Here is a 14,404-nt window from a genome sequence, read left to right on the forward strand (position 1 = left end):
GCGTTCAGTCCTTCCTGTGGAATGCTACACATTGGACACTTTCTACTTGAGTGCTGCTCTACTGAAAATTATCTCCCACTTATAAACCCTGGCAAAACCGAATTTGCTGAATATTTGTTTTAAAGTGATGGGAGCAGGCATACACACAGTCCTGTGGAAGGAAAACAGAAAATTCAGAGAATTTAACTGTGTGGTAAAGTTGAGAGAGCTGGTGAAAATCCCAAAGCCCTTATGAAGGGCAAGGTAGTAGGCAGTGCAGCAATGAAACGATGGTCACAGAGGATGGTGTAGGCCGAGATCTCAAGGCTAGATGCAGCAAATCTAAGTAAAACATGCCAATTGCTTTTTGCCACCAGAAGAAGCACAAGCATCACAGAGCATACTCTTCAGGAGGGGTGTAAGCAGGCAAATAAGCATCCAAACACCTGCCTGACAGGGAATCATAAATGGTGCATACTTGCGCCTTCTTAGCGCCCACAACGGATTCTACTGTAATGTTGGTCTTTCAAAAACGGGAAGAAAAATAAGTGCTATGGAATTGTGGGCAGAGAATGACAACATACTGAAAGAACCACCTCAAGTCCCCTATTTAACCAGAAATCCCCCTAAGTCAGCCTGCAGTTATGGATGGTGCAAATTGGAATTGACACAGAATAAAATGCCTGTTCTTCAATGAATATTCTATAATCTTAAACAAAATACCTTCACGCCAGTTCTAAGGAAGACATGAATTTCTAGATTTTTAAGGTAGTTATCCAAATACTAAGACGTCGCAAAGGCACTTTCCAAACTGCATAGAAAAAGAGACTGTGAAACAAGCAAATCCGAGAGCACGTACCACACTGCCCATGCACAAATGATTAACTGTCCAGCCTGTCGAAACAAATCACTCGACATCACACTTCATTGATGATCAAGCCACTCTCCCTCAAGGGTCATCTGCTTCCAAGAACCAGAACCCTGAGCAGCCACATTTTTTGATGATAAAACGTAAATCAATGCAACAAAGCAACACGTGTTTTGCTCAAGCAGGAGCTGATAGAGTAGGTATGTCAACAGAAAAGGCATCATACACTGACCAAATCAAGCTTACCATACCGAGCCTTGATCAAAGACGGATAGCACTTACTCCTGCTAGAGGGTTAGAAACCTCATATGGGCCTCAATTCCTCACTCAAAGCATGACAAACATCTATGATTTGTCTAAGGCAGCCAAGAAACGTAAATGCTTATCAGCATAAGGCAAGCGAATCAGCAAGTGTACTTGCAGTCTGCAACAGAGTCCTCGAACAGTCCAGGTTGAGCAGTGAGATTTACAGTGCACCCTCCACAAACACAGAAGAATTTAAAGGGAGGCAAAAAATGTCACTGCCTGGCGGTGTCGCCCAGCAGGAGTGAAATGACTAGTGTGGCACCTTGATCAGGTGTCACGCATCGAAAGGCTACCAGAGAGCAGTGGTCCCAAATATTTAATGAAATTTAAATCACAGGAGGAGTGGCATCATTGCATTTGGCCTGGGGCACTCCGCATCCACAGCTGAAAAAGATGCAGACATGTAGGCACAGATTACAGAGTGGCGAATCTACATTTTTTGAGCTAGCTGGAGTGATCTCTTTTCAGCACAATCCACCCTGCAGAGGTCAAGAAGGGTATGTTCGCCACAGATACAGGCGTCAGGAATCTGTCAAGTAAGGACAAAGGCAGTGAATATGGCAAAGGAAATGTGCACACTATCACACAGTGAATGGTTCGAGTCAAAATACATACATACATACATACATACATACATACACCAAGACTCCGGTATACTAAAACCCAGGAGTGCAAAGTGTGACAACAATACAAATATATGAAAAGGGATGGGGGGGTAAGCACTTGGAATACTCCTTATGACTGTAAGGAAAGTCGGCAAGCTCCTACCCACAATTGCTATTACAGGTACTGAGAGCGCAAAGCCCACGTAGAGGGCAAGCAACGACAGGATCTGTGATCTAACACTCTTGATGGTATTAAATAAGGAAACTTAAAAACAGTACTCACGAGGACGAGAAATACCACTTGAATGTCAACGAGCCCACGAACCCTGTTGATCAAACAGGGACCCCGAAAGGCTGTAACAGCAATGGGCGGATAACTAAATACTTAAGACTCAAGACAAGGGGCAAGTAGGGATAGGGATTACAGAATAGTGAGGAAAACAGGCATTGACACAGGAGCTAGCTACAACCGCACACCACACCTAATGATCAATGGAAAGTAAATGCAGAGGTGCAAGGGAAAACATGGAATGGATTCCAAGAAAAGTAAGGAACAGGAAAAACGAAATTACAAGGGCAAACTTTCCCCACCCATCCAAGGAAAAAAGGCAGAAGCTAATCTAAAAAGGAGGAAAGACTAAGGCATTAAGGTGTACAGCAGCAAAGGACAAGTCAGAGAAATATAGAACACAGGCAAACTGGGCTGCACCAAAAGGGAAAGCACTGAGAAATGCTGCCTGCAAACAGGGGAAGACAGAAAGGAAATCTGGGAAGCAGAAATCAATTAAGCAGATAAATTCGAAATCCAAGGATAAGGAACAAGCAATGGAAATTTGGAACTAGGCACAAGGCTAAGAACCAGGAACAAGGGGCCAGTCACAACAGGAACACTGCAACAATGACCAGCGCTGGACTGAAGCAAACTGAGGCTTTTAAACCTGCTTAACGAGCACACGCCGCAGGTGTGCTGCTTGCTGCACCTGCAGCCACAGGTGTTGCCTATCCTCCACCCAGCCTTGTTCTGCAAGGGTGGAGATGAAGCAGTGGCCCAGGCATTCTGGGAAGCATAGTCATTTGATTAAAGCAGCATAATGGATGGCAAAAACCTGGAATGGATCCGGAACGGAAGTAGTTTGGCAAATAAGGATTTAGTGTTCCCAATTCATCACAGCACTGTAGCCTAAGGTTCAGAAGGAAAGTCCAGTAGGGAATAAACCCCAAATCATGCCCCCAAGTGGTGGGAACGGGCGCGAAGGAAGTGGATCGTGACAGTAGGCTGATCTATGGGCACGGATACAGAGGCAAATTGATGCTCTTGGCTCTTAGATAATTGCTTCTCCGATTTACACAGTGTTTTTCTGGCATCCACTGGGGGTTGGCACCCCATCAGCCCGTTGGAAAGCAGAAAAAAAGAAAAAAAAAAAAAAAGGTACTGGCTCAGGGGCTGGAAAAAATTCACGTCACACTCTGGTGGAATCCTTAGGGGATTAGAGTCTTAACGATTGAGTGTGTTGTGTGACCAAATTGAGAGGTGCTGTGGTGGTGATGGCACTCTGGCTAAAGCCCCTGTTAGAATGTATACTGCAGCAACATATGATGACAGCCGGGACTATATCCCAAGAAATCTAGGCATGACCATTTCAAGACCTCAAAACAAATGGTGACCGAGGGGCGTGGCTTGGAGCGCCATCGATGTGGTTGTTCCTCTAAAGCCGCCCGTGGGTTGCCCGCAGCCGCCGTAAAATGTATGCAGTTCCCATGAGGCAATCAGGCCACCGCCACCAGCCAAGGTGATCGGAACCATTGGTGAACAGCTGTGCCAAAGATGAAAGGCTAACGCAGGAGCGTTGTGCCCAAATTTGGCAGCCGAAGTCCTGCACCCAGCACCGTCCAGGAAAAACAAGATGGCGGGAGCAACAGATCCCAGGAGTGAGGCGGACTTCGCCGTGACACACATGCCGGAGGATCCAGAGGAGGGAAGCATCCTGCACCTCATGAACAGCTCCGGACCCAGCTACAGAGGGCGGCCCAGAACAAGGAAGAGGCAGGCCGAACCCTAAACAGGAGGACCAGCCCTGCCCTCCGAACGCAATATCCAGCAGCTGCGGTGAAACAACAGCTGGGGTCCTCCCGCGCTCGAAACGCTGACTGGAGCGGGCGGCGTGGTGAGGAAGGCTCCCCCCTCCCCCAAACTGACCCGGAACCCAGAAGCAGTACCGCGAGGTCGTCCGAGTTGGAGCCCTGGCCAGGAGTCCCATACAGCCGGTGAACAGCTGGGACAAACGACGCAGGTAGGGGTCCCACACCCCAGCCCGCTCTGTTGAAAGCGCAAGAGCAGCTCCTGGCTCCTAGCAGCAACCTCAGTCACACGGGAGGGCTGTGCTGGGACTGCGGCCAGGAATCCCCTAAAAGTGGAACAGCATCGGGAACGAGGTCCCCCGCCCGCTCCCAGCACGAAAGCAGGCCTGGCCCCAGAGGAACTGGACAGCAGAGGCAGCCCCAGCAAGGGGACAGCAGAGGGCCCCCTCCAGGCCAGACGTGCCCCATTGCCAAGGAGCACCAGAATCGACCTAGGGACCCTCCCCATTGCCAAGCAGTGCCATCAAACGCCCAAACACCAGCCCCATTGCCGCAGACTGCCAGCAGGTATACAAGGACCATCACCATCTCTGGGGATTGCCAGTACTAGCCCAGAAACCGGCCCCACGCACAGTTCACCATTTCCGCAAGGACCATCCCAAGTGCACAGTATTGCTAACAATTGGCCAGAAACCGGCCTTATACCCAACAGAGGACTCCTACGGCCCACAGGCGACGCTGGGGAACCACCCGAAAAACGTGCAAACAGCGCTAGCACCACACTAACACAGCACTAGGACCGCTTCTCACCCCCCGTGAGCTTCCTGGGGCCCCCCGGCCCACATACTCCCCAACTGTTTGGTCCATCGCAAGACAACAGAACGGGCCTCTGGCCCTTCCCTCAACACAAAAAGAGCTCCACGGCACTGAACACTGGAATTACACAATTGACCAACCCAGCAAAAAAACAAATCTGCAGAGCCCAATTCACTGGAGAACTCGCAGTGGTCGCTCCCCCACAAGTCTTCCTCTACAACCCCAGAATCCCCCTGGGGAAACCTAGGCTCTCCCAGACATGGCCGCCCCGCACAGCCACCATATCTAAACAAACGAAGACAAGTAAAAGCTCGGATATAGCCACTATGTTCACAAAATCAGACAAAGGTAAAAAGCAAGACCCTCCTGAACTTACCCCGCAGAAACACCAAGAAGAGACAGAAGCCCTTGCCACCAAAGGAGACCTAATCGCCTTCATGGTTGACATCAAGACAGAATTTCGCTCCCGCCTGTCAGAACTCACCACCAAAGTAGAACAGACTGACCAAAGGGTAACGGAGGTGGAGCAGAGGCTAGGAGAGATCGAGGATCACTCACAAAACCACACAGCCACACTAGGGGAAGTCCAGGGCTCAATCAGAGCCCTACAGGATAAATATGAGATCTTGGAGTTTAAACAGGTGGACCTCGAAAATAGGGTGCGCCGCAACAACCTCCGGATCGAAGGCGTTCCATCCTCCGTACCCTATAAAAATCTAGCAGAATAAATAGGTAACTTCTTCCAGGCCTTGCTCCCAGAACTGGACAAATCCCAGCTTCTATTGGACCGTACCCACAGACTGCGCCCACGCCGGGGAGTGGACTCAGACCTCCCCCCAGATGTTATTATCAGGGTCCACTTCTTTACTACCAAAGAGGCCATTTCAGCTATTAGCCATACTAGGGACGAACTCTCTTTTCAAGGCACCTCGCTTCAAATATACCAAGATCTCTCAATACACACCCTCCAGAAAAGAAGAGCACTCTGACCCCTGGCACTCTTTCTCCAAGACCAACAGGCACGATACAGATGGCTATTCCCAACCGCCTTTCAATTGTCATACAAAAGGCACTATGCGACACAAATTAGTCACCTGGAGGACGCAAACAAAATCATACATCCAACCTCACCCAGGGAGACCCCCTCGCCGGACCCGGAGACTGCCGAGGACCCTGAGCCACCCCCCTCCCCGGAGCCTAGGCGGTCATCATGGTCAAAGGTACAGCGGAACAATAGAAGGTAGTCAGGGGCGGACCTGCGCCCTCTGAACCCATACCACAACGGCTCTCCGATCGCCTGGCCTTGCTCCACAAGGAACCATTATCTCACTTCTAAACATACATACCCCGGCACTGGTAGCAGCGGGCCATACCCACGGTTCATACCCATTCCAAGGAAAGTTCCAACTCTGAATCCTTGGAAACCCACAGTACTTCGATTTGTCAGTTGGCCAAGGGTGCGCCCGCACACACCATGTCGGCCCACCCGCTGGTTAAAGTTACGGCCTCCCATTGGGGGCACGTGTAAAACTCCAAGCGCAGGAGGATACACTTCAGCTCACACCAGAAATGGTGGTTGACCCACACTCTTTCAACCCCCCCCACCCCCCAAACCGAATGACGGAGAGAGACTTGGCCTCGGATCACCAAAACTTCAGACTCCTCTCCCTAAAAGTTAATGGGCTGAACTCTCCCACCAAATGAAAGGCAATCCTACTAAAACTCCAGGATGAAGAGGCGGCGGTAGCTATGCTCCAGGAGACCCACCTACTAATGGCGGATGTTGGCCAGCTCCGCTCCCGGCTGTACCCACTCCAATTTTTTGCTTCAGGAGGGACTAAAAAAGGAGGCACTGCAATCCTCTTTAGGAAGGACCTAAATCCCCAGGTCCTGGAAACGAAAACATGCCCAGAAGGCCAATTCGTAGCAGTCAAATGCCTCCTGCTAGGAGATCTGTACACCTTCGTCCCGGTGTATACCCCCATTGCTGGACAACCAAACTTTTACGACTCACTAGGTTCCTCCCTCTCACGCTTTGTAGAAGGCCAAACGATAATTGGATAATTGGAGGGGACTTTAGCGGAGTTCCAGACCCCACAAGAGACAAAACACCCCCCCCCCCCCCCGACACCAAGCGACTTCACCCAGGCACTGAGCCTCCTACACTTATTCAGATCCCTGGAGGTGGTGGATGCATGGCGGGTGCTGCACCCCACTGAAAAAGACTACTCCTTTTACTCTTACGTCCACCGAACTTACTCAAGGATCGACCTCCTCCTGACATCCCTTCAAATTCTTGCCTTCGTCAAGGAGGTGTCCATCGGCACAAGAGCCCTATCCGACCACGCCCCAGTAATCTTGGAGATCCGGGCACAGAACTCCAAACCCAACGCTCCACGTAAATGGTCCCTGTATGACCCAATCCTCAATGACATAAGGGACACGATCGCAAATGCAATTAAAAACCTTTGAAGAAAATCCAACCCCAGACACCTCTCCGGCAAACAACTGGGATGCCATGAAGGCAGTGATTAGAGGCGTCCTGATTGCACAAGGAGCGGCCTACCACCGGAACAGGCGGCAGACCCAGATAGCTTTGGAGGAAGAACTGGGAGTGGCAGAGGAAGCCCATAAGAAAAAAGGCTGGTCCCCCAGAACACAGCGAGCCGTACGCACAGCCAGGAAGAAATTGGAAGCCCACTACGCGGAACAAACTGCACTACTCATGGCTAAGGCCAAACAATATTACGCGAAGAACAAAGCAAATAAAATCCTGGTAGCCAAACTAAGACGGACTAACACGTTCTTTGGCTGGCGCGACCCCCAAGGAGTCACTCAGAACTCAAAAAACAACAACTGGCAGTGGACCACCTGACCCAGCTCATGACAGCTACCCCACGAGACCAACCGAAATAGATGGAATACCTGCAAAGTGCAGCGTTGCCACCGACTCTCCGACACGGCAAGAGAGAAACTGGGAGGTGCCCATCACGGAGGAAGAGGTCGAAGAAGCTATTAAGTCGCTCAAAACACAAGCCCTGGGCCCAGACAGATTCTCGGCCAGGTTCTACAAATTTAGACACCAAATGGTTCCCCCCTTGGTAACACTCTTCAACTCCTTTAGCTTTAGGGAAACAGGGTCAGTGACCCCCCCTCCCCCACCTCGATGCAGGAACCAACCACCATCCTCCTGCCCAAACCAGGGAAAGATCCGAGAGACCTGACCTCCTACAGACCAATTGCATTACTGAATATAGATGCAAACCTATACTCTAAAACCCTAGCAAATCGCCTGGGTCGCGTCCTACCGGAGATCATCCAGCCAGATCAGGCGGGTTTTATCCTACAAAGAGCAGCAGGAGATAACATTCGGAGAACCTTAAACCTGGTGGACCTCGCCACCCGAAACTCCCAGAAACTAGTTTTAATGGCCCTGGATGCTACCAAGGCATTTGACAGGGTGGACTGGTCGTTTATGAAACACACTCTAGGGGCCTTTGGCTTTGGGACAGCATTCCAGACAATGGTTCTGGCCTACTACAAAGGACCGAAGACACTCCTGAGGATCAATGGATTCAGCTCGGCCCCAATCTCTCTGTCTTGTGGAACTAGGCAGGGCTGCCCCCTGTCGCCTCTGCTTTTCGCACTCACTATGGAGCCCTTCGCCCCGATGGAATTAGGCGAAACGACCAGATCAAAGGCCCGCAGGTCGGCCCATCACAACAGAAAATCACCCTATACGCCGATTAGGTCCTGCTCATGATCTCGGAGGCTTGCTCGTCTTTGAAGCATGCCCTACTAGAAATAGCCAGCTACGGAGGGGTGTCCGGCTTTGCAGTAAACTTCACTAAGTCAACGGCTCCAAGCATCGGCCTCTCCCTGGAGGAACGGGAGGCACTGGCCAAGATGTGCCCAATTACGTGGAAAAAAAGGGCTATCCCCTACCTGGGGGTCTATATCCCGGCGAACCCAAAAGATACATATAAAGCTAACTTTCCCCTGTTGCTCAAAGAAGGTGGAGACCTGAAACGCTGGGCGACCCAAGAGATCTTGCTAATGGGACGCATAACAGCGTGCAAGATTAACCTCCTCCCGAGGTTCCTTTACGCCTGCTCCTCCATCCTAGTGGCAATCCCTGCGCCAGCCCTTCGAGACCTACAGAGGAAGATACTGAAATTTATCTGGAGAGGTAAGAAGGCAAGAATCCCCCACAAGACACTACTGGGGGGCTCCAAACTGGGAGGACTGGGGGTCCCGGACCTACAGGCCTACAGAGTGGTGGCTCAATTAGCACAGGTCCACGCATGACAAACAATCAATCACAAACAGCCCTAGATGGGTAGAACTGGAGCAGTCACAGGTGTCCCTACCCCTACGATTCCTGCCGCACATCCCACCCCCCTCAGAACTCACTGGGGAGGCCTTCTCCAAGCAACCAAACATACCCCAAGCTCCTAGGACTGGGCACTAAAACGAAAGGGAATCCAGAGAGGTCTGAGCCCACAATCCCCGATCTTCCATAATCCATCTTTTCTGCCCGTATCGAACCCCCGCAACTTCCAAAACTGGATTAACGGCGGCCTGGAGACCATAGACCCGCTGTATACGGGAGAGGTACCCCTCAAATTTGAACAATGTAAAGAAAAGTTCCAACTCCAGGAAAGAGACAGATTCACTTATATCCAACTGTGCCACTGGTGTTCGCACCCCCAAACTTTGCAGGCGGCAACGCAACCTCTCACCGCCCTGGAACTAACACTCAAGGACCCTCCGACCCGAGGCAGGGTATCTACCCTATACAGACGCTTTCTGGGCGACTTCCTGCTAACGAGGACCTGCTGCATGGCTCAATGGGAGGCCGATTTGGGACACCCGATCGAGGACCAGACCTGGGTGGACATCTGCTGCGGTGGTACTACCCGCCCCTTAGACTCCATCGCATGAACCCCCAAGTGGACTACTCTTGCTGGAGAGGATGTGGCCACCCAGGCTCCTTCCATATGTGGTGGACATGTCCAAAGATCCAGCGATTCTGGAAATTATGTCTGGGAACCATCGCACAAATCACCGGAACAATCCTGCTGGATCCGGAGCCCGTCCTGTTGGGTGTCCCGATACCGGTGGTCTACCCACGCTCCGGGAATAGAGTGAAACTACTGACCCAATGTCTACTGGCTGGGAAAACGGTGCTGGCCCGTTATTGGAAATCCCTGGACGGCCCCCTCATGGCCCAGTTGTGGACAAAGCTATGGGACATTCTGATCGCGGAAACGGTGACAGCGGCAAAAGCAGGAGTCCTCCACAGATTCCGGAACATCTGGGCCCCGGTACTGGAATATGATCGGCGATTTCCCGCCCTGACCTACAAACCCATCAAGGCCCGGTGGACCCTAAGGGACCAGGAAAACCTCAAATGGGGGACAGACAATGGGGCGTACAGCGGACAGCCCAGGGAGGGGTAATCCCATCTCGGGAACGGGGGGGGGGACGAGACTTGAAGGGAATGTTTGGGGATCAACAAGCCTAAGTTACTGTTAATTATATGTAATGGTCAACCTGCCTTGATTTAAAATAAACAAATAAAAAAAAAAATTAATAAAATGGCCACCAAAAACGAGGGAGAAGGAGAGACAACTTAGCGACTCCAGTATTAGGCCAGGCGATTTTACAAGATATCCAGGACTGTAAATTGGCCACGAAACAGAATAGGAGAGGTGCACATAGAGTTCGCATTGATCCATGGGAATTTGCCTTCTGTAGCTAAAAGGCTGAAGATTACTGAAGGAAATGTGCGCAATTAATCCAAAATCAGCAGATGCGCTCAGGTGTTTTGCGAAATGTTGGAAAAGCGGCAGTAGGGTCTAGAAGGTATGGCGTGTCATTTCAACATACAAATATTGTGCCTGCCCGAAGGCAAAAAGGACTTTTTTTTAAAGGAAAAAAATAAACAAACAGTTATTCCTGTAAGAGTTGCTTATTAAATAAACTGGTACATCAAAACTCCTGAATGTTTGTGGTGGAGAGGGTCCACAGAGCATTGGCCAAGCCTCCACCACCGGGAGACCCACCTAGTGCGAGAATTAATACAATTCTAAACTTCAGGGATAATTGCATGAAAATCCACATCCCTTATGGATCTTCAATGTCCAGGGGCAATAGAGTGTTGAGGAAGTTATTGTAAAGAACAAGTTACTTTCTTACCTGGTAACGTTCTTTCGACGGGATGTTCCTCCGACGTATTCCTCATCTTTGATATACGTTTCCAGCTTGCTGGCCTCAGAAATGTTTTCTTTTTAGAGGGCGCTGCGCGTCGACGTCCACCGATTCGATGTCCCTCGACGGCCACCGTATCGGCACGGACGACACCATGCACATAAATAGACACGTGCTGCGTCCTTTGCTCAGTTCCGTTTTGTAGTATAAGAAAGGCATGCCTGAATTGGTTAGTAACCTTGAAGGAGCGAAAGCTGCAACCACAAGGGAAGTTATCACTGCAGGGATGGATGGGAGGGGCGATAAGGAATACGTTGGAGGAACATCTCGTCGAAAGAACGTTACCAGGTAAGAAAGTAACTTGTTCTTCGAAGGGATTGTGTCCTCCGACGTATTCCTGATCTTTGATAGACTCCCATAGCAGTGGTATGTAATTGGAGGAGGGAGTGATAGTGTTATATATCCCTTTAGGGATGGACCGAGTGTAATACCGCTTTGCCAAATCTGGTCTCTTGAGCAGTGGAGGAATCCAGGTTGTAAAATTTTGTGAATTTATGTGCGGACGACCATGTGGCAGCCGCACATATGTCCCAGACCGGTACCCCTCTCTGGAGAGCCGAAGTAGCTGCGATACCCCTGGTTGAATGAGCCCTGAGGTTTTGGGGTGGCTCTTCCCCCTGCTTGTCTTTAACATTCCAGGATGGCCACGTTAATCCGCCTGGAGATGGTTTGTTATGGGTAGTCCCAACTTGTGACCCGAGTATCCTACAAACAGCTGGTCTGCTTGCCTGATTCTAGCCATTCTGCTGATGTAAAAGCTGAGAGCTCGCCTAGGGTCCAGCCTGTGTAGCCTTTCGTCCTCTTTCCCCGGATGGGGAGGAGGGTAGAATGAAGGCAAGGTAATTTTCTGAGTAATATGGAATTCAGAAACTACCTTTGGGAGAAAATTAGGCTTCACCTGGAGGACAACCTTGTCCTTGTAGAAGATTGTATGTGGGGGTTTACAGGAGAGCTAGAAGCTCACTCATCCTTCTAGCCGATGTTAGTGCTACAAGTAGGACAGTTTTAAGTGTGAGAAATCTTAATGCGCAAGAGTGAAGATGCTCGAATGGAGTGCCCATTAAGAAGTTTAAGACTAAATTTAAAGTCCCATAATGGAACCTGGAATGGTTTTGGAGGGTAAACATTAGTCAGACCCTTGAGAAATTGTACCACTAGAGGAATTTTTAAATACGATGGTTCCTCCGCAGTGCGCTTGAAGATAGAAAGCGCTGCGAGATAGCCTTTTACAGTGCCAACTTGAAGGCCTGAGTTTGCCAAGTAGAGTAGAAACGATAGCACCGTTGGTGTACCGCATGAAAAAGGGTCGATATTCTCTTCCCTACACCTTGCTGCAAAACTTGTTCCAACGGCAGCGGTATAAAGACTTTGTTGCTGGTCTTCTGGCCGAAAGCAACGCCTCCATGACGTCATCAGGGAGATCCCAATCCTTGTACCTCAACCTTTCAGAAGCCAAGCGTGAAGGTTGAGGGTTCTGATGTCTGGATGGAGAACCTGACCTCCCTTCTGCGAGAGAAGATTCTCTTTGAGTGGAAGACGGATTGGAGGACAGATGGACATATCTAGAAGGTCCGGGTACCACGTTCTCCTGGCCCAGTCCGGGGCAATTAGGATCATGGTTTTCCAGAATCTTCTCAACCTCCTGATCATTTGAGGAATAACAGGGACTGGTGGAAACGCGTAGAGGAGTGGAAACTCCCAGTCCACTACGAACGGGTCTCCCAGAGCTCCTCTCGGGGGAAATTCCCTTGAACAGAACAGATCGCACTTCCTGTTGGTGCTTGTGGCAAACAGATCCACCCGAGGGGTTCCCCAAAGGGCGAAGATCTCTTGAAGGACTTCCTGAGCTAGCTCCCATTCGTGGGAGACTGTGCTCTGCCTGCTCAGAGCGTCCGCTGTCAAATTATTCTCTCCGGCTAGATGGACTGCCGATAGAGAGATTCCTTCCCCAATTGCCCAAAACCAGAGCTGCATTGCCTCTCTGCACAGTGGTAGTGAACCTACGCCTCCTCTTTTGTTGAGGTAGTGCATGGCCACTGTGTTGTCCGTCATTATCAGGACATTTCTCCCCTGTAGTGATGGCAGGAAAGCTTTCAGCGCTAGTCTGATTGCTCTCAGCTCTAATAGGTTGATATGTAGTCTGGACTCAGATGAAGACCAACGACCGCTGATGGTCAAGTCGTTGGCATGGGCTCCCCACCCTGTGAGCGAGGTGTCTGTGACTACTGTTATCTCCGGCCATGGTTGCCAAAACAGTTCTCCTTTCAAGATGTTCTCTGAATAGGCCCACCACTGAAGGTCGTGGGCTACCTTGTCCGGAATCCGGAGGAGGTCTGACATTCTCCCTGAGAATTGTGACCACTGACTTCTCAGTGCCCACTGAAGAGATCTCATTCTCAGGCGAGCCTCTGGCACAAGGAAGATGCAGGATGCCATGAGGCCTAGCAACCTCAAAAAGTCGAAGGCTGGGAGACGATGGGCATTTTGAAACTTGGTGACCATCTGTAGAATATCTTGAGCCCTCACCTCTGGTGGCGAGGCTTTTCCCAGGAAAGTGTCCAGGACCGCTCCAATGAACTGGAGTCTGAGATGGTATCATCTGTGACTTCTTTAAATTGAGGGAGAAGCCCAGTCTGTGAAGGAAGAGGCAGACATAACCTAGCTGGGTCCGGGCCTCTTCCGAAGATACGGCCCTGATCAGCCAATCGTCCAGGTAGGGATAGACGTGGATCCCTTCCCTCCTTAGACTCGCCGCCACTACAGACATCAGCTTGGTGAAGACCCTCGGGGCGGAGGTCAGCCCAAATGGCAGAACTCGAAATTGATAATGAGAGTTGCCAATTGCGAACCTCAGGTATTTCCTGTGCTTGAGATGGATTGGCACATGGAAGTAAGCATCCTGAAGGTCCAGAGATACTAGCCGGTCCTGGAGCTGGAGGGCCTGAAGGATCTGAGAGAGAGTTATCATCTTGAACTTGTCCTTCCTGAGGAACTTGTTCAATTCTCTTAAGTCCAGGATGGGTCTCAGTCCTCCGTCCTTCTTTGGTATGAGAAAGTAGGGGGGAGTACCAGCCCTTGTTCCCGTCCGCTACAGGTACCGGTTCTATGGCACCTTTCTCTAGCAGGTCCATAATTTCCTGCAAGAGGAGCGGATCTGGAACTTTTCGGGAGCTGTTCCCCGGTGGATGACTGAGGGATGTGTAGAAAGGGTAGGCAGTAACCTTGGGCAACTCGCCCAAGCATCTGACGTTATAGCCTACCATTCCGTCAGATGGTAAGTTAACCTGCCCCCTACAGGTGTCTTGTGTTCAAAGGCCTCAGAGTGGTTTGGGGGCGGCTGATGCAGATGCCGAGGCTAAAGAGGCACCTGCTGCGGTTTTAGTACCTTTGACCCGTCCACCTCGGGTGGATCTTCTTTGGCCCCTTTGAGCAGGCTGTCCTGTGCCTTTTCCGAATGTGGAATAATAGCTAAAGGACT

The 14,404-nt window shown here is 50.5% G+C and overlaps 1 protein-coding gene across 4 annotated transcripts in view; it reads right to left on the minus strand.

Moving 5' to 3' along the window:
* The window catches only part of R3HDM2 (R3H domain containing 2), a 2,186,793-nt gene that overhangs the window by 2,102,346 nt on the left and 70,043 nt on the right, over window positions 1–14,404 (minus strand). The gene's annotated exons all lie outside the window — the stretch shown is intronic.

This window comes from Ambystoma mexicanum, chromosome 3q (assembly GCF_040938575.1).
Source record: "Ambystoma mexicanum isolate Mex_15411 chromosome 3q, UKY_AmexF1_1, whole genome shotgun sequence".
In the NCBI taxonomy this organism is placed as follows: Eukaryota; Metazoa; Chordata; class Amphibia; order Caudata; family Ambystomatidae; genus Ambystoma; species Ambystoma mexicanum.